Here is an 18,727-nt window from a genome sequence, read left to right as displayed (position 1 = left end):
GGAATGATGATCCAGAACTTGGAGGATAAGTGCCCTGGAAAGTTGCCTGGACCTATAATAGATTTTGCATCAATGAGAAGTAAACTTCTGTGGGGTTAAGTGACTGAGATTTGGAGATGATGATAGCCCCTGATATACACTTTGCATGTTTCCATTATAACTGTCTGTTTACTTGTCTGCTTTCCCACAAAACGCAAGAGCTCCTAAAGGGCAGTGTTCCTGTTTTGTTACCTGTTTGTACTCAGTAGATAGAAAAGGAGCCTGTTAACTCTGAAAGTGCTCACTGAACATTTTTGGTATTAATGGATGAATCTTATCACATATATATTTGCCAAGTTGCAAAATGATACTCAGAGAAGTGAAATGACTACACTGCTAAGTTTCCCCTTTCCTCCTTCTGTCAGCCCTATTTACTGCATTGCAGCCAACCCACTCCAACATACCTCAAACAGAGCACAGGATAGCCTTCTTCAGCTTCTCAAAGTCAATGAGACCCTACCAAACACCTCATCATTACAGTTAACTCAAGCAAGGCTCACTCCAGTCCAGCATGAAAGTGAAAGTGTTAGTCACTCAGTCGTGCTCTACTCTTTGCAACCCCATGGACTGTAGCCCACCAAGCTCCTCTGTCCATGGGATTCTCCAGGCAAGGATACTGCAGTGGGTTGCCATTTCCTTTTCCAGGGGATCTTCCCGACCCAAGGATCGAACCTGGGTCTCCCACATTGGAGGCAGGTTCTTTACTGTCTGAACCACCTGAGGTTCCCTCCAGCCCAGCATACCTGACCCCAGCAGCGCATGTCAGTAGCACAGCTAGTACACATAAAGCCCACATAGGACTTGATAATCAGGTTGGTTACTGCAGTCAATGGCACTATTTTCTTAATTTTAAAATTTATATTTCCTTTTCTAATTGAACTATAGTTGATTTAAAATATTATGTTCATCTTAAGGGTACAATATTGCAACTCAATATTTTATAGATTATATTCCATTTAAAGTTATTATAAAATATTGGTTGTAGTCCCTGTGCTGTATATTACACTATTTCTTCTACCTCATGGAAAGGTAATGGACAAAGCAACTCCATTTATAGCATGTTTACTATATCCATCCAGTCCTGGGTCCTAGCCCAGATTTACTTTATATCTTGTTGACTTCCCATTTTCCAGAGCCATCCCTTAGGCTTAATACATTGCTCCTCTATACAGGCACATATTATACTCAAGGACACTGCACACATCCACAAACATTCCATTTTCAAAAGAGACTATGAGTATCATTTAATAATCATCAAAGATATAGTCAATTCACCAAAACACACAATTTACTTCCAAGCTTATTCAGCAAATAACATGTCTCAAACTAGAGTTGTATTTTAAGTATTTGGACTTTCATCTAGAGCACAGTCTTCCCCCTATTTCTGTGCTTCAAGAACAAGAGACAATACTTCAGAATTCAGAACATACACCCTAAAGATTTGTCCCTTCAGATACACTGCCACATTCACTGGCTGTAGAAACATTGCCCTACCCCAAAGTACATAAAACACAATTAATTAATGGGAGAGATCACAATTACAGTTGAATCCAATATTCCAGGCAGGACATAGTTAGACACAGAACAACTTTCTAAACCAATTTAATTGTAAAAGTGGGCTTCCCAGGTGGCTCAGTGGTAAAGAACCTGTCTGTCAATGCAGGAGATATAAGATGCTGGTTTGACCCCTGGGTTGGGGAGATCCCCTGGAGTAGGGCATGGCAACCAACTCCAGTATTCTTGCCTGGGAAATCCCATGGACAGAGGAGCCTGGTGGGCTACAGTCCATAGGGTCACAAAGAGTTGGACACATCTGAAGCTACTTAGCACGCAAGATAGTTATGCAGATTAAAAACAGGCACCCATACTATAAAAGAAAAGAAAGTGAAGTTGCTCAGTCGTGTCCAACTCTTTGCAACCCCATGGACTGTAGCCCAGGCTTCTCCATCCATGGAATTTTCCAGGCATGAGTACTGGAGTGGGTTGCCATTTCCTTCTCCAGGGGATCTTTCCGACCCAGGGATTGAACCTGGGTCTCCCGCATTGTAGGCAGATGCTTTACCATCTGAGCCACCAGGGAATCTTATAAAAGAAAAAGGAGAAGACAATTAGTAGTGATAAAGTCAGGAGACTGCTTTAGTTCCAAGAGGACAGTGGAGTCACTGTAGGTAGAAAAGAAGAGTCTTGGGCTGGGATAGGAAGGCTTACTTACATTCTGGATCTGACCTTGACTTTCTGAATGCGTTAAGATTTTTTTTTTTTCCTTTTGGCTTTTCTCTTGTACAGGAGGTTTGTTACCAAACACATTTGAATTTTCTCTCTGCTCTGACTAGGAACTCTGACAGTGCAAAAAGCATGTGACTAAAAGTGTCCAGTGGTAGCAAAAGGCAAGTTTATTCTGCTGCCTGAAGAAGGTAGGTCAGTATGATCAGACCACCAAAGATGGCTGTTCTCTTGTTCTCTGTACATCCACCTGCTGGACCAGTCTCTGCTTCACCTACAGCCCACTCCCATGACTGATCTTCTCTCTTAGTCATAGAGGCTGATAAGTAAATGCCTACTCACTTCTGGCCCCAGTTAGTGACTGATCTAATCTTAAGATCAGAACTATCTCCACTATGATGATTCATCACAGTGGCAGTGAGGGGTGCACCCCTCTACTGCTTTCCCTGGCAACTGATAAGCATCAACCTAACATCAATTCCCCCCATTACTGGTAACCTCCTTCCCACCCATTGATTGCTAAGAAGAGGCTGCTTTCCCAATGAACTAGGTCTCAGCCAAGCTTCAGAACTTTCTCTGACTTGGAAGCAGGGAAAGACTTAGGAAGTTTGGTCTATTACAGTGGACACAAATTCATTCTTACTCTATTTCTGTCCCATTTTGAAAGAATCTGGTAGGTGAGAGAATTAGGGGAATTGATACTAAATGAAGGGTAGGTAAAGAAGTGGGGAGAAAGAAAGAAAGAAAAAGAGAGGGGAGGGAGGAAGGTAATTAGAATCTGATTAGAGGGAAAAGCAGAATTAGAAAGGATGAATGACAAGAGTGAGAAGAGGAAATTAAAACAGTTAGACAGCAAGAGATAGCAAGAGCTAACAGAACTAAAGAAAGACAAAGCAAGAGAAAAATGCTAAAAGAAAAAGAGAAGTAATGCTCTTGTCACCAAAGAAGCCAGAAATCTCTCAAGGAGTAGGGTGTGAAGATAGGGATTGTCACTTGTATCATGGCAGCACAAGTGACGGAGGGCTCTGAATTTATGTTACCATCCTTAGATCTCTAGCCCTCTACTCTAAGAGCAGGTAAACACATGGATATTTGACATTTCTCCAGTGTCCCATACAGGGACCACAAAGCCCCAATTACTAAATCCCATCTTTTGACTAGGAAATCTAGGTGCTTTGGAGCAGTATATGTGCCAACACACAGAAGTACCCTGCAGAAGTATTGTACAGTGATTAACAGCATCACTAACTGGATCTGAATTTAGGTTCTGTCATTTACTCTTTGTGTGCGTTTGTCACTTAACTTTTTTATGCCAGTTTCTTCATCTGGAAAATTAGGATAATGATACCACATATTTCAGAATTGCTCTGAGGATTTAAGGAGACAGTATTGAGGCCAGTATTTAGAACAAATCCAGTGCTCACTATATGTTAGCTGTTGCTGCAGCTTAATACTATTCCAGAGGCGAGGCCACATGAGCCACCCATAAGGCCAGGTGGACACAGAACTCACCCAGAAGTCTAAGGTCCTCAATTCCAGACAAAGAAGAGAGTATCCACCCACCACTCCAGCTCCTCTGTGCGAAGGAATAATTAGAAGTTTGCTATTTCATTTAATTAAATGAAAAGACCAGTGAATTAGACTAAAATTAGTGAGGGCTACAATTCATAGTCTAGCCCCTGTTGACAGCCTTCTCCTTTTTCAAATGTAAGAAATTATTTAATTGGGAGATGAGTGGAATTCTTTCTTATTTTTAAACAAATACTTTCTTTGTTCCTTGGCTCTTTTTAAATTACTTTGAAGATCTAATTTCCTTCAAATATTACCTTCTGAAACTAAAGGTTAACAGAATTATCTTTTCCTTTTGCAAATTTACTGTGGTATTGCAAGTAAAATTCCAATAAAATAAATTGGAAGTAAAATATAAACTTGAAATTTATATTTATATAAACACACATGCCTTTAGCCCTCAGCAGGACTCCCATTGGTGGGGAACTTATCAACCAGTTCCTAATGTCATTCCAACTTGCTTTTGATCTGAAAGAGTAAAGATAAGCCAAATAGCAAGAGATCACTATGTTTATGTTAACTATGAGGCTCATGTATGTGCTGTGTGCTTAGTCGCTCAGTTGTGCCTGCCTCTTTGAGACCCCATGGAATGTAACCCAGTAGACTCCTCTGTCTATGCAATTTCCCAGGCAAGGATACTGGAGTGGCCTGACTTTTCCTCCAGGGTATCTTCTTGACCCAGAGATTGAACCCACGTCTCCTGAGTCTCCTGCATTGCAGGTGATTCTTTACCCACTGTCATCTCACAATTAACTGTATTTCCTTGTTTGAATTAAAATAGATCCCCATTAAGCTGTGGATTTTGTTCTTTGAGCACAAACCAGAGTAGGTTCCCCAACTCTAGCTTCTCCACTCCAGCACACATATAAACATTTGTCTTAGTACTGCCCTTTGGATCCATTCAACAAAGTCTGCTTCCAGTTCTTTTGAGACTTAAAGACTTTCAGAGATTGAAAAAAATTGATCATGCTACCCCTAAGTCTGATCTTTTTATTCCTTTCCATGTCATGATTTTAAGCACCCTCACTTTTCCCATTCACTTTCCTCTGGCTTGGGTCTAATTTTTTTTTTAACTGGCACTCTGAAATATGTTTTATGATGAAACTGTCACAATTCTATTAGAGACAGGATTATAAAATGAACAATATGAACAAAAGCCAACCATACCCCCTTTATTTCATTATAGGCTATGATGGACTTTTCAATTCTTCCCAGTAACAGTCTTTCTGAGAATAGTGAGGTTTTAAGGACTGGAACTTTGACTAAAAGAACAAAGCCCTGACTTTTCTGTATTCTTACTTCTGTATCACTGGAAATTTTAGAGAATAATTGCTTCTTGTTGTGCATGCTTTTCATTGTGAGGAGAGACTAACCTACTAGAAATGAGTTTCCATGTGACTAGCGGGTCTGCTAGCAACATGGATTTAGGGAGTGGGCTATGGACAGGCTCTCAGAGATCTGAGAGTTGGAGTGCTCTGTTCTGTTAACGGCCTTCTCATTTCTCTTTGATAATCCTTGGGGACAGAGATACTGTAAGTACTCAGTGACACACCCCTCTCCCAACAGCATTAATCACTGATAAGCTCTTCAGAGGAATCACAAACAGATGGCTTAGGGAAGCAGATATAACAAAAGTCTGTGTTAGAGATCCTAAGCTCTAATCTAAACTCTGCTGTTGAGTAATAACCCTTTTGCAGAGTGTTTGGGCACAGCTCATAACTTTTGACATTTGGTAGGCTAGAGGTCTAGCACTACGTTTATGCTACTCCATCTAGTGTCTGACACTTGGAATGTACAGCAACTCTTAATAGCTAGCTGCATGCAACATATGTTTATAACAAAACATCAGTAAGAAATACCACAAGATTTAAAAGAGACCACAATCACTACCAACTTAACAACTGTGGGTTCTCATTAACTCTACTATTGCTAGAATCTTGATGCTCACAAAGGTAATATAGAACACACAACTGTTCTTATTTTCTCTGGAGCTACAAATCCAAGTATTGCCTTCATGGCATCCAGTCCCATCATTTTATGGCAAACAGAAGGGGAAAAAGTGGAAACACTGACAGATTTATTTTCTTGGGCTCCAAAATCATTGCAAACAGTGACTGCAGCCATGAAATTAAAAGATGCTTGCTCCTTGAAAAGAAAACCATGACAAACCTAGATAGTGTATTAAAAAGCAGAGACATCACTTTGCCAACAAAGGTCTGTCTAGTCAAAGCTATGGTTTTTCCAGGAGTCATGTATGTATGTGAGAGCTGAACCATAAAGAAGGCCAAGTGCCAGGAATTGATGCTTTCAAGTTGTGGTGATGGGGAAGACTCTTGAGAGTCACTTGGACTGCAAAAATATCAAACCACTCAATCCTAAAGGAAATCAACCATGAATATTCATTGGAAAGATTGATGCTGAAGCTGAAGCTCCAATACTTTGGCCACCTGAGGCAGAGAGTTGACTCACTGGAAAACACCCTGATGCTGGGAAAGACTGAAGGCAAAAAGAGAAGAGAGTGGCAGAGGATGAGATGGTTAGATAGCATCACTGACTTAATGGACATGAATTTGAGCAAACTCTGGGAGACAGTGAAGGACAGGGAAGCCTGGTATGCTGCAGTCCATGGGGTTGCAGTGTGTCGGACATGACTAAGAGACTGAACAACAAGAACCCTATCACAAGGGAGGTTGGAGGGCAAAGATACTGCAGGAATGTCCTTCCATAAGACCATATTAATGCCACTAGAAGCACTGAGCACTGTAACCAGTTTTGAGAAAAGTCAAAATACCATTTGAGTATTTTCTTTACATGGGCCAAACCCTGAATATTAATTATTTTTTTCCGACCCATTTCTTTACTACATTGGTGCTTATTTGTTGCTTTTGCCACTGGTCCTCTCTTCTGTAACATGTATTGAACAAATAAAACCATCAGACAGCAGCCTCTTCAGTGGTTCATAACCCTTTGCTGAAAATAGAGGCCACTCCCAAGAGCCAGTAGGATTTCCTTGGGGCAAAATTATGAGAAATTTAGAGAGGGAAGCAGAAGCACTGCCCAAAAAATTACCAAGAAATAAGTTGGAGAATGACTACATGATGTGTTCTCCACTCTAGAGACACATCCTTAAGCCAGAACAAGCTGAAAGCCAGGGGAAAAGCAATATAATTTTTAAAACAGCTGAAATATTCTAAAATGTTACAAGGACATTCTGATATTTTTCCAGGGCCTACTGATTTTGACCTTATGCGTAAAATTAATAAATGGTAAATGGAATCTGGAAACTTGGGTTAATCCTGGTCCAACCTCAAGTTAACTATACCTTAGTTTCTTTATCTGTAAAAAATGGAATCGATTTTGTTATGATTCCAACACTAAAATCACTGGCCGTAATCAATTAAAAGAGGCTACCAGAGGGACTTATACTGTCACTGTTATTGTTTGGAACTTCCAGATAAGATGGCACAGGTAATAAACACACAATAATGAGACATAAAACATAAAAAATATAATTGTTTCAGATAAAAGATCAAAATGTCATGGAACAGAAATAAATCAAAGATGTACACAATATTGAAGCCAGAGTTCTGGTCTGAAAAGAAGAGGTAGAGTGAAGAAACTAAAATATTTCTTTGTACAAAAGGAGAAATTGGAAGTACAATATTATACAAGCACAAGACAGTAAGAAAAAGAGGGTGAAAAACACAAATTCAAACAAAGTTAAACTGGTTTTTGGCATAGTGGAGTAACAGCATTACAGCCTTTCTTTCCCACTGATTATAAATAAGATTTCTGGATAAAATACAAAAGCAACTATTTAAGCACTCTGAAAAGTGAAAAAGAACAGGTGGTTTATGGAAGGAAACCAAAACTTGGAGAAGCAACCCACAGGGAAATACATTTCCTGTGTTTTTTTTTTTTCTCTTCTTCTTTTCTCTTGTAGCTCTGCTTCAAAGGCAAAGCTACATGGTGGGATAGTGGCACAAACAGCCAAAACTCCTGACAAAAAAACATCTGTCCTACCAGAGAATCAGGGGAAAAGGCAACTGCAGACCAGAGGATGGGGAATCCCAAAGTACAGAGGGTTAAACAAGAAGATCCAATAATTCTTCCCTCAAAAAACATAGGTTTACCATTAAGAACAAAGGAAACGAATCCTGAATATTCAATGGAAGGCCTGATGCTGAAGCTAAAGTTCCAATATTTTGGCCACCTGACGGGAAGAGTGAACTCATTGGAAAAATTCCCACCCTGATGCTGGAAAAGGTTGACGACAGGAGAAGGGGGCAACAGAGGATGAGATGGTTGGATAGAATCACTGACTCAATGGGTATGAATTTAAGCAAACTCTGGGAGATGGTAAAGGACAGGGAAGCCTAGCATGCTGCAGTCCATGGAGTTGCAAACAGTTGGACAGGACTTAGCAACTGAACAACAACAACATGCCCCTAGGACAGACCCAAGGCAGCATGCGCAAAGGCTTTGACAAGTACACTATGATTTCACACAAAATTTCACATTAGTCCTGAGTTACACAAGTATAGGACAGACTCAAAGCCATATAGCAAAGGTTTTGATAACTGAATTATGAAGTAATATGTAATCCACAGCCCAAGTCTTGAGACTATCCCCTCAGTGATAACATGTGTGAGATACACCAAGTGCAGTATAGCAAAGATCTTGAAAACGTAAAGATCTGGGTATCACCACCCAGAGAAAGCAAGGCAGACCTTGCTGCTTAACCAAGCTGATTCTCTGCTAAAACAAACAAACAAAAAATCAACATTCTCCAAAGCATTATGACAAGGCTGAGGCTCCACATAATATGAGTCAAAATGTCTAGAATAGAATTCAGCATTATTTTACTTAGAAAGAACTAGAAAAATATTGCCAATTCTGAAGGGAAAAGACAACAAAGGTGAAATATAACACAATACAGATGTTGAAAATTTCAAAGATTTTTAACTCCAATTATAACTAAGTTACATGAGGTTAATGAAAATACATTTTAAATAAACAGAAAGATGAAGTTCTCACAGAAAAATTAGGAAATACAAAAATAACCAATTTGAAAATTGAGAAGTGAAAAAATGCAGTCACCAAAATAAAAACATTCACTGTATGGTCTCAATAGCAGAACAGAGATGACAAAGGAAAAAGTTAGTGAATTTGAGTGATAGAAATTATCCAATGTGAAGAACAGCAACAAAAATGTCTGAAAAAAATATGGAAAGAACCTCAGGGGTACTCTGAACAATGTGATACTCTCCAACACATAGAGCACTTGAATTCAAGAGGGAGTGGGGAAACAAACTAGTAAAGAAAAAATATACTTGAAGAAATAGTGCTCAGAAACTTTTCAAGTTTGGTAGAACACACAAGTTTACAGAAACAAACTATTATACAGACTCCAAACAGAAAAGAATGAAAAATAAGGAAAGCTTGCTTAGACATATCATAATCAAACTGCTAAATACCAAAGATGAAGAAAAATCTTGAAGGAAGCTATTAGAAAAGAACACAGTCTGTGAAGGGGAATAATTACTTGAAAGACTGACGATATATCATCAATTCACAGACAGTAGTGAAACAAAATCTTTAATATGCTTATGGAAAACAGCTGTTAACCTCAGAATTCTATATGCAGTAAAAATAAGCTTCAGGAGACATTCTCAGATTTAAAAAGACAAGGGAATTTGCTACCAGCAGACTTGTTCTATAGGAATTCTACATAAATTCTTCAGATTTAAGGGAAATAATGCCAGGCAGAAATTAGATCATCAGGAATAAAGTAAGAACAACATAAATGGAAGTTCTGGATATATATAAAAACATTTTTCATTTTTAAGCTCTTTAAAATAGTTATTACTGCTGAAGGAAAAAAATTAAAACATTGTCTCATGTGGCTTTTAATTGGCTGTTGATATAATAGTTAAGACATCCATAACATAAAGGTCATTTAGATGGGAAATGGATGTATACTGTTACAAGGCTACATAATTTACTATAAGTGGAACAATATTAATTCTAAGAAGAGTGTCAAATCTCAGCTGTGAAGATGGCAATCCCTATAGCAACCAATGAATCTCACAAAGAAATATTTCTAAAAAGGCAATCAATAAAATAAAGATAGTCAAATATGTCAAAAAATCAGAAAAAGGAAAATATATTAGCAGAAAAACAGAGGGGACAAATAAATAATAAAATGATGAATCTAAGCACAAAAACTGATGGAATTCAAATAGGAAATATACAAATCCTATATTATTGTTGGACACTGTAACATCTCTCTTTCAGCAACTGATAGAATGTGTACAGACAAAACCAGTGAATACATGGAAGACCTAAACAATATTTTCGACTAATGTCACCTAAGTGATACTTATGGAACACTCTACCTGCAAAAGAAGAATACCCAATCTTTTTCAAGGACATTGGAACATTCACCAAGATATCCCATAAAACAAGCTTTAACAAATTTAGAAGAATTGAAGTCATATAGACTATGATCAGTGACCATCAAAGAATAAAAATAGTAATTAATACAGAGAAATATCTGGTAACATTTGGAAATTAAAGAACAATCTTCTAAATAACCCATGGATCAAGACAGAAGTCACAAGTGATGTTTCAAAATATAGTGAACTCAATAAAAATAAAAATACAACACATCAAACCTGTGGGATGCTCACAGAGAAATACATAAGATGGAAATTGACAGCACTGAATGTCCAGGAAAAAGAAGACTCTAAAAATCCAAAACCTAAGATTCCATCTCAAGAACTAGAAATATATAAAAAACAGAAACACTAAAAATGAAACAAGTGGAATCAAAAATAGAAAAACGATTGAGAAAATCAGTGAAATTAAAAACTTGCTCCTTGAAAAAAATGGAAAAATATACAAAACTCTAGCCAGAAACCAAAAAGAAAAGACAAAAAAATCTATGAGTATCAGGAAAAATATAAGAGTATATCACCAAGACGGGCAGAGTTAGGAACTTCAGGGTTTTGTCTCTCCATAAAGACAATTAATAAGCTTGGGAAAACTGTGAGAATCAACTTTTACAGAACTCTACAATCTAGTAAAAAACTTATAACCACCAAGGGAATATGTGATGAAGAAAACTGCTACTGCAGCCATAAAGATGTCAGCCCACACGCCTGTTACAGGTTCCCATTGCCTGAAGGAGTAATACAAATCTTATTCTCAAAAAATTGTGGTTAAGGGTTTTGACCTGAATGGCAGCTCCCTCAAAGAGGGATGCAATGGCTTACCTTTGTTTCACCCAACTGGGAGCATTCCCAGAGCTGTGGAGGCTTCCTGAGAGGCATAGCCAAAAGCATTTGAAGACACAAATATTGACAGCAGCAGCCTGAAGCTAGGAGTAAACAGTTGAGACAAACAACAGACTGAAAAGTCTGAGAAGAAAAAGTTTAGAAAAGGAGATACTTGGGTGAATAAAAATTTTTATAAAGTTCCAGCATATACCAAGGGATTGATAAGTTCCCGCATAGGCCCAGGGCTTAACACACACTCAGGCTTGAGAAGAACCTAAACTTTCACATTTGGCTAAATTTCAGACCTCACTAGAAATGAGAAGTGGACGATAAGGCAGAGTCAATTCTCCCTAAACAAATCTATAAATTAAATACAGTCCTAAATAAAATCTAAGGGTATTTTTTAAGAAATTCATGAGTTGATTCTAAAATTTATATGGAAAGGCAATAGAGCTAAATAAAATTGCCAAAACTAATTTTTTAAATGTGTTCTTAATTTGGAGGACTCCATTATAGGATTTGAGTGTCTCAAGAGTTACTATAAACATACATTGATCAAAAGAGTCAAAGAGTATACATCAATCAATGGAACAGAGTACTATGTTAAAAAATATGGCCAGACATATACGGTCAATTGAATCTCAACAGTGTTTATAATGCAGTGTAGAAAATACAGCCTTTTCAATAAGTTGTACGAGAAAAATCGGCTCAAATCCGTTCAGTTCAGTTCAGTCACTGAGTCCTGTCCAACTCTTTGCGACCCCATGAACCACAGCCTTCCAGGCCTCCCTGTCGATCACCAACTCCCAGAGTTCATCCAAACTCATGTCCATCAAGTCAGTGATGCCATCCAGCCATCTCATCCTCTGCCGTCCCCTTCTCTTTCTGCCCCCAATCCCTCCCAGCCTCAGGGTCTTTTCTAATGAGTCAACTCTTCGTATGAGGTGTCCAAAGTATTGGAGTTTCAGCTTCAGCATCAGTCCTTCCAATGAACACCTAGGACTGATTTCCTTTAGGATGGACTGGTTTGATCTCCTTGCAGTCCTAGGGACTCTCAAGAGTCTTCTCCAACACCACAGTTCAAAAGCATCAATTCTTTGGCACTTAGCTTTCTTCACAGTCCAACTCTCACATCCATACATGACCACTGGAAAAACCATAGCCTTGACTAGACAGACCTTTGTTGGCAAAGTAATGTCTCTGCTTTTGAATATGCTATCTAGGTTAGTAATAACTTTCCTTCCAAGGAGTGTCTTTTAATTTCATGGCTGCAGTCACCATCTGCAGTGATTTTGGAGCCCAAAAAATAAAGTCTGACACTGTTTCCACTGTTTCCCCGTCTATTTCCCATGAAGTGATGGGACCAGATGCCATGATCCTCGTTTTCTGAATGTTGAGCTTTAAGCCAACTTTTTCACTCTCCTCTTTCACCTTCATCAAGAGGCTTTTTAGATCCTCTTCACTTTCTGCCATAAGGGTGGTGTCATCTGTATATCTGAGGTTATTGATATTTCTCCTGGCAATCTTGATTCCAGCTTGTGGTTCTTCCAGCCCAGCGTTTCTCATTATGGACTCTGCATAGAAGTTAAATAAGCAGGGTGACAATATACAGCCTTGACGTACTCCTTCGCCTAATTGGAACCAGTCTGTTGTTCCATGTCCAGTTCTAACTGTTGCTTCCTGACCTGCATATAGGTTTCTCAAGAGGCAGGGAAGGTGGTCTGGTATTCCCATCTCATTCAGAATTTTCCACAGTTTATTGTGATCCAAACAGTCAAACACAGTCAATAAAGCAGAAATAGATGTTTTTCTGGAACTCTCTTGCTTTTTTGATGATCCAGCGGATGTTGGCAATTTGAACTCTGGTTACTCTGCCTTTTCAAAAACCAGCTTGAAAATCTGGAAGTTCATGGTTCACATATTGCTGAAGCCTGGCTTGGAGAATTTTGAGCATTACTTTACTAGTGTGTAAGATGAGTGCAATTGTGCGGTAGTTTGAGCATTCTTTGGCATTGCCTTTCTTTGGGATTGGAATGAAAACTGACTTTTTCCAGTCCTGTGGCCACTGCTGAGTTTTCCAAATTTGCTGGCATATTGAGTGTAGCACTTTCACAGCATCATCTTTCAGGATTTGAAATAGTGCAACTGGAATTCCATCACCTCCACTAGCTTTGTTCATAGTGATGCTTCCTTAAGGCCCACTTGACTTCATATTCCAGGATGTCTGGGTCTAGGTCAGTGATCACACCATCGTGATTATTTGGGTCATGAAGATCTTTTTTGTACAGTTCTTCTGTGTATGCTTGCCACCTCTTCTTAATATGTTCTGCTTCTGTTAGGTCCATAGCATTTCTGTCCTTTATCAAGCCCATCTTTGCATGAAATGTTCCCTTGGTATCTCTAATTTTCTTGAAGAGATCTCTAGTCTTTCCCATTCTGTTGTTTTCCTCTATTTCTTTGCATTGAACATGAACTCAAATCCTTACATCACACCTTATACAAAGTTTAACTCAAAATAGATCTTAGACCTATTTGTAAAACCTAAGACTATAAAATTTCTAGGAAAAAAACATAGAAAATGTCCAGGAACTTGGGTCATGCAAAATCTTTTTTTAGATAGGACATAAAAGTCAAAATGGAGAAGGCAATGGCACCCCACTCCAGTACTCTTGCCTGGAAAATCCCATGGACAGAGGAGCCTGGTGGGCTGTGGTCCATGGGGTCGCTAGGATTCGGACACGACTGAGCGACTTCATTTTCACTTTTCGCTTTCATGCATTGGAGAAGGAAATGGCAACCCACTCCAGTGTTCTTGCCTGGAGAGTCTCAGGGATGGCAGAGCCAGGTGGGTTGCCGTCTCTGGGGTCGCACAGAGTCGGACATGACTGAAGTGACTTAGCAGTAGCAGTAAAAGTCAAAAACTATAAAAGAACAAATTATTGCGTTAGACTCATCAAAATTTAAAACTTCTCTTTTTCAAAGATGCTATTTAAAGAATAAAAGGGCAAGTCAAAAACTGAAGAAAAATTTTCATTTCACATTTCTAACAAAGGATTTGTACACAGAATATATAAAAAACTTTCAAAATTCAGTAATAAGGGATAAAACAAGCCAAAAATTTTTGCAAAGCATCTAAACAGATATTTCAACCAAGAAAATATACTGGTGGCAATTCAGCACATGAAAATATGCAATCAGGAAATGCAATTTACAACCACAATATGATACCATTAGTAACCTGTCAGAAGAGCTATAAGGGGATTTTCCCAGTTGATAGAACTATTTTGTATCTGAGCTACATGATATTAGTTACATGATAGTATATCACAAAGAGTGAATTATACTGAATATAAGCTGCATATTAAGTTTTAAAAATATAAAATTTGATTAAAATTAAACAAAAGTGAAAAAAGCATAAAGACCCCCATTTAAAATGAGTCTACACATCAAAACTAATGAAACAGAACAGTATGTCTGGAAACTGTCCTATGAATACATGAAAAGTTGATGTATGGGAGGACAGACATTATATATCAGTGAGAAAAACATTTACTAATGAAAAATGTACCAAACTACAAGTTATCCATACACAAAAAGTACATCTCTACCTCATACCACATATAAGCATCAATTACAAGTGTACTAACTTAAATAGGAAACATAATTCATGAAAGAAGGAAACTGAAAAACCAATGAATGTAAGATATCCAACATCACCAGATAATGAGGGAAATGCAAATTAAAGAGAGATACCACTTTACAGCTATCAGCAAAAATTTTAAAGCATGAGAGTACCGAGTATAGGTTAAGAACTGAAACAAAAAAAAGTTTCATACAGTGTTGTGGCGGGGGTGGGGGTAGTAAAAATTGGTACAACCATTTAGGAGAGCTATTTGGCAATATTTGCTGGCACTGAGAGGTGCATATCTTATAATCCAGTTATTCCACTGACAGATTCAAAAGAAATTCCTACCCATGTGCACAAAGAGACATGTACAAGTATGTCCACTTGGGGTTTGAAATGTGATCCTATGTACACTTAATGGCATTGTAATAGGCATCTTTCAGCAAATAAAATTATTTATTTCCCTCAGAAATCTCCTATAGGGACTCCTTTGCAATCACTGTAGATTAACACTTTCCAAGTGAGATGTGGTCATATTTCCTTTGTTGTGGAATAAATTAATGTGATGGTCCTGGCCAAGCTGAGCAGAACCCAGGCTTTCTGCCTGAAGTCAGACACCTTCACTTTGCAACTCAAAGTAAGCAGTTTTTCCTCCCATGTCTTTGTTACAGTTTTCCTATCCTTTTGACCCCACTAAGAATTTTATCTTCCAAACACACTGTCTGCCAAGCTGACCTTCCTTAATCTTGGTGTTAAACCAGAAATCTTCCATATATTTCCTTTTCCATCGGTATTAGCCATCATCTGTTCTTTTTAATTTTTCTTATGAGGAACCATCCTCTATGTTGATATTCAGCTTTGAAGTTGTTATAGCTTTTTTCAGTACTCTTTTTTTCATTAATTTATTTTTTAATTGAAGAATAATTGCTTTACAGAATTTTGTTGTTTTCTGTCAAACTTCAACATGAATCACCATAGGTATACATATGCCCCCTCCCTCCTGAATCTCCCTCCCATCTCCCTCCCCATCTCACCCTTCTAGGTTGATACAGAGCCCCTGTTTGAGTTCCCTGAGACACACAACAAATTCCCATTGGCTATCAATTTTACATATGGTAATGTAAGTTTCTATTCTACTAAACATACTATCTCCCACCAAACCCTGACATTCACAGATTCAGACTGGGTCTGTGAGGGTGTGCTGTTCATTTTTACCCTGTTACACTCTTTCTCTCAAACACAGCAGTGATGAGAAACAAACAGCCCTGTACTTAGAACCAGTACCGTTGAGACTGGGCCCCGGCTCTACTGTTTGTTGACTAAGTTACCTTAATCATTCTAGTCTTAGTTTCTACACTGTGAAATGGGGATATCAGTATCTGTATCTGCCTTCACAATTCCATTGTGAGAATTAAGTAACAGACGCTAGATGTGAAAAAATACTTGGAAGTTGTAAAAGGGCACCCATAGTAAAGGATCTTGAGTACGGAGTTTTGAGTTAGGTAAAATCAACAGGCAAGGCTGTATATTGTCATCCTGCTTATTTAACTTCTATGCAGAGTACATCATGCAAAATGCCAGGCTGGATGAAGCACAAGCTGGAATCATGATTGCCAAGAGAAATATCAATAACCTCAGATATGCAGATGACAACACCCTTATGGCAGAAAGCAAAGAAGAACTAAAGAGCCTCTTGATGAAGGTGAAAGAGGAGAGTGAAATAGCTGACTTAAAACTCAACATTCAAAAAACTAAGATCATGGCATCTGGTCCCATCACTTCATGGCAAATAGATGGGGAAACAATGGAAACAGTGACAGATTTTATTTATTTTATTTTCTTGGGCTCTAAAATTACTGCAGACGGTGCTGCAGCCATAAAATTAAAAGACGCTGGCTCCTTGGAAGAAAAGCTATGGCAAACCTAGACAGCATATAAAAAAAAAGAGACATCACTTTGCTGACAAAGATCCATATAGTCAAAGCTATGGTTTTTCCAGTAGTCATGTACAGATATGAGAGTTGGATGATAAAGAAAGCTGAGCACCGAATAATTGATGCTTTTGAATTGTGGTGTTGGAGAAGACTCTTGAGAGTCCCTTGGACTGCAAGGAGATCAAACCAGTCCATCCTAAAGGAAATCATTCCTGAATATTCATTGGAAGGACTGATGCTGAACCTGAAGCTCTAATACTTTGGCCACCTGATGCAAAGAGCTGACTCACTGGAAAAGACCTTGAGGCTGGGAAAGATTGAGGGCAGGAGAAGTGGGCCACTGACTCAAAGGAGGACAAGGAGGCCACTGACTCAAAGTACATGAATATGAGTAAATTCCTGGAGATAGTGAAGGACAGGGAAGCCTGGCATGCTGCAGTCTATGGGGTTTCAGAGTCGGACACAACTTAGTGATTGAACACAGCAACAAAATCAATGGGAGACTCAGGGACACCAACTTCCTTGACTAAACCTTGTCCCTGATCCCCAGCTGATCTAAGGCTACCTCCTAGTAGACACTGCTGATAGCCATCCCCATTAGAGGATGAGGAAATGACAAAATAAAACAATAATAATGCTGGGAGATTGCTATTATTTGTCATTCAATGTCTACATTTATTATTGGTCCTGGCCTTTTCTGGATGCAGGACTGGAAGACATATTTGGCTCTACTTCACTTTGAGCTTCTGCTGCTAAAGTTCCCATGCTAGGCCAGATTTGCCTATTATCCTACTGCAAAGGATTCTAGACCAATATAACATTAAAAAGAGGTGTTAAAATATTTGAAGGCAGAAAACCTGCTTCCTGACTTTTCTTACCTTTCACTTTGCCATTCTCATCATAAATAAGACTTAGCAGTAATTCTGGCATCCTAAGTTCAACTTTCTGCCAAGCAAATATACTTCTTCACTCTCAAAACCAAGAGTCTCCCCAATGATCTATATCCCAATCTATGACTCAGGGTTCAATATCCTTGTACCTCCCTGGTAGGTGGCTTCATGCTTAATACACAGGTAACTCCACTTCTGCCAACACTGCAGGAATCTCATTTCCTATAGAAACCTCACAGTAAACTAACTGTCCTTAACCAAATTGGACGTCAATGCACTTGCCATCTTATGCATGAGGAAAAGTGATATTGGAAGACAGTCTTCCCAGTAGATCTTCACCAAGAGGAGTATGCTAATAACAATCTGTGTAACACCCCAGCTGTTTTCTAGTCTTGATAAATGCCATATTAAGTGCTTCTAGATACAACAATATATTTCAACAGCTTCCTGTCTGTCATTCCAAACTCAAAATCCCTTGGATACCTGATTTAAATTATATTAACTACTCATGTCAGCATTTTCTCTGGGCCAACCAGAATACATATCTGTTAGTGCTGAGATGGAATTTCTGAGTCACATTTTATCTTTCACAGTTTCTGCATGATGTTGAACAAGGTGTCAGTGATTCTGAACTGAGAGCTTTCCATCCACATTCAATTAAATACACTCAGCAATTCTTGGGTTTGATCAATACTGTTGATGGATGGTTTAATTTTCAGTTTTCTCCACTAACAATCTCCATGACAGCCTCTCCTGGAATGTTGATGTGACAGATTGTTATGTAGTCATAGAAAATTTGGTTTTAACCCTTCATGTCTATTTAAAGTAGTCTAGCGTGCAGACGATGCATAGCAATGCACAGTGGAATCACCTGAATATTCAGGTTTATATAAGAGACGGTACCTGGAAACACAGTATGCAAAACTGCTAAACAATGTAAATTCTAAAAGAGGAAGACTATATCTAGGCATTTCACTCACAATGTCATTCTATCAAGTCAAATCTCATTTATAACAACTAGTAGGGCTCTCAGGGAGGGACTTTTGGTGTCCCCAAATCAGAAAAATCACCTTATGTTATATCACTATCTATGGCACCGATGTGGCCTGAGAGATTATTGCAACCTTCTCTAACCCTCAATATCCCCTGAGAATTATTGGATTTAAT

General features: G+C 38.5%; 1 protein-coding gene across 1 annotated transcript in view; it reads right to left on the bottom strand.

The window, feature by feature from the left end:
• GABRA3 (gamma-aminobutyric acid type A receptor alpha3 subunit) overlaps nucleotides 1–18,727 on the bottom strand; it is a 242,008-nt gene that overhangs the window by 97,538 nt on the left and 125,743 nt on the right. The gene's annotated exons all lie outside the window — the stretch shown is intronic.

Source organism: Bos indicus x Bos taurus, chromosome X, assembly GCF_003369695.1.
Source record: "Bos indicus x Bos taurus breed Angus x Brahman F1 hybrid chromosome X, Bos_hybrid_MaternalHap_v2.0, whole genome shotgun sequence".
In the NCBI taxonomy this organism is placed as follows: Eukaryota; Metazoa; Chordata; class Mammalia; order Artiodactyla; family Bovidae; genus Bos; species Bos indicus x Bos taurus.
Note: the sequence above shows the minus strand (reverse complement) of the source record. Positions and strands in the feature narration are given on the sequence as shown.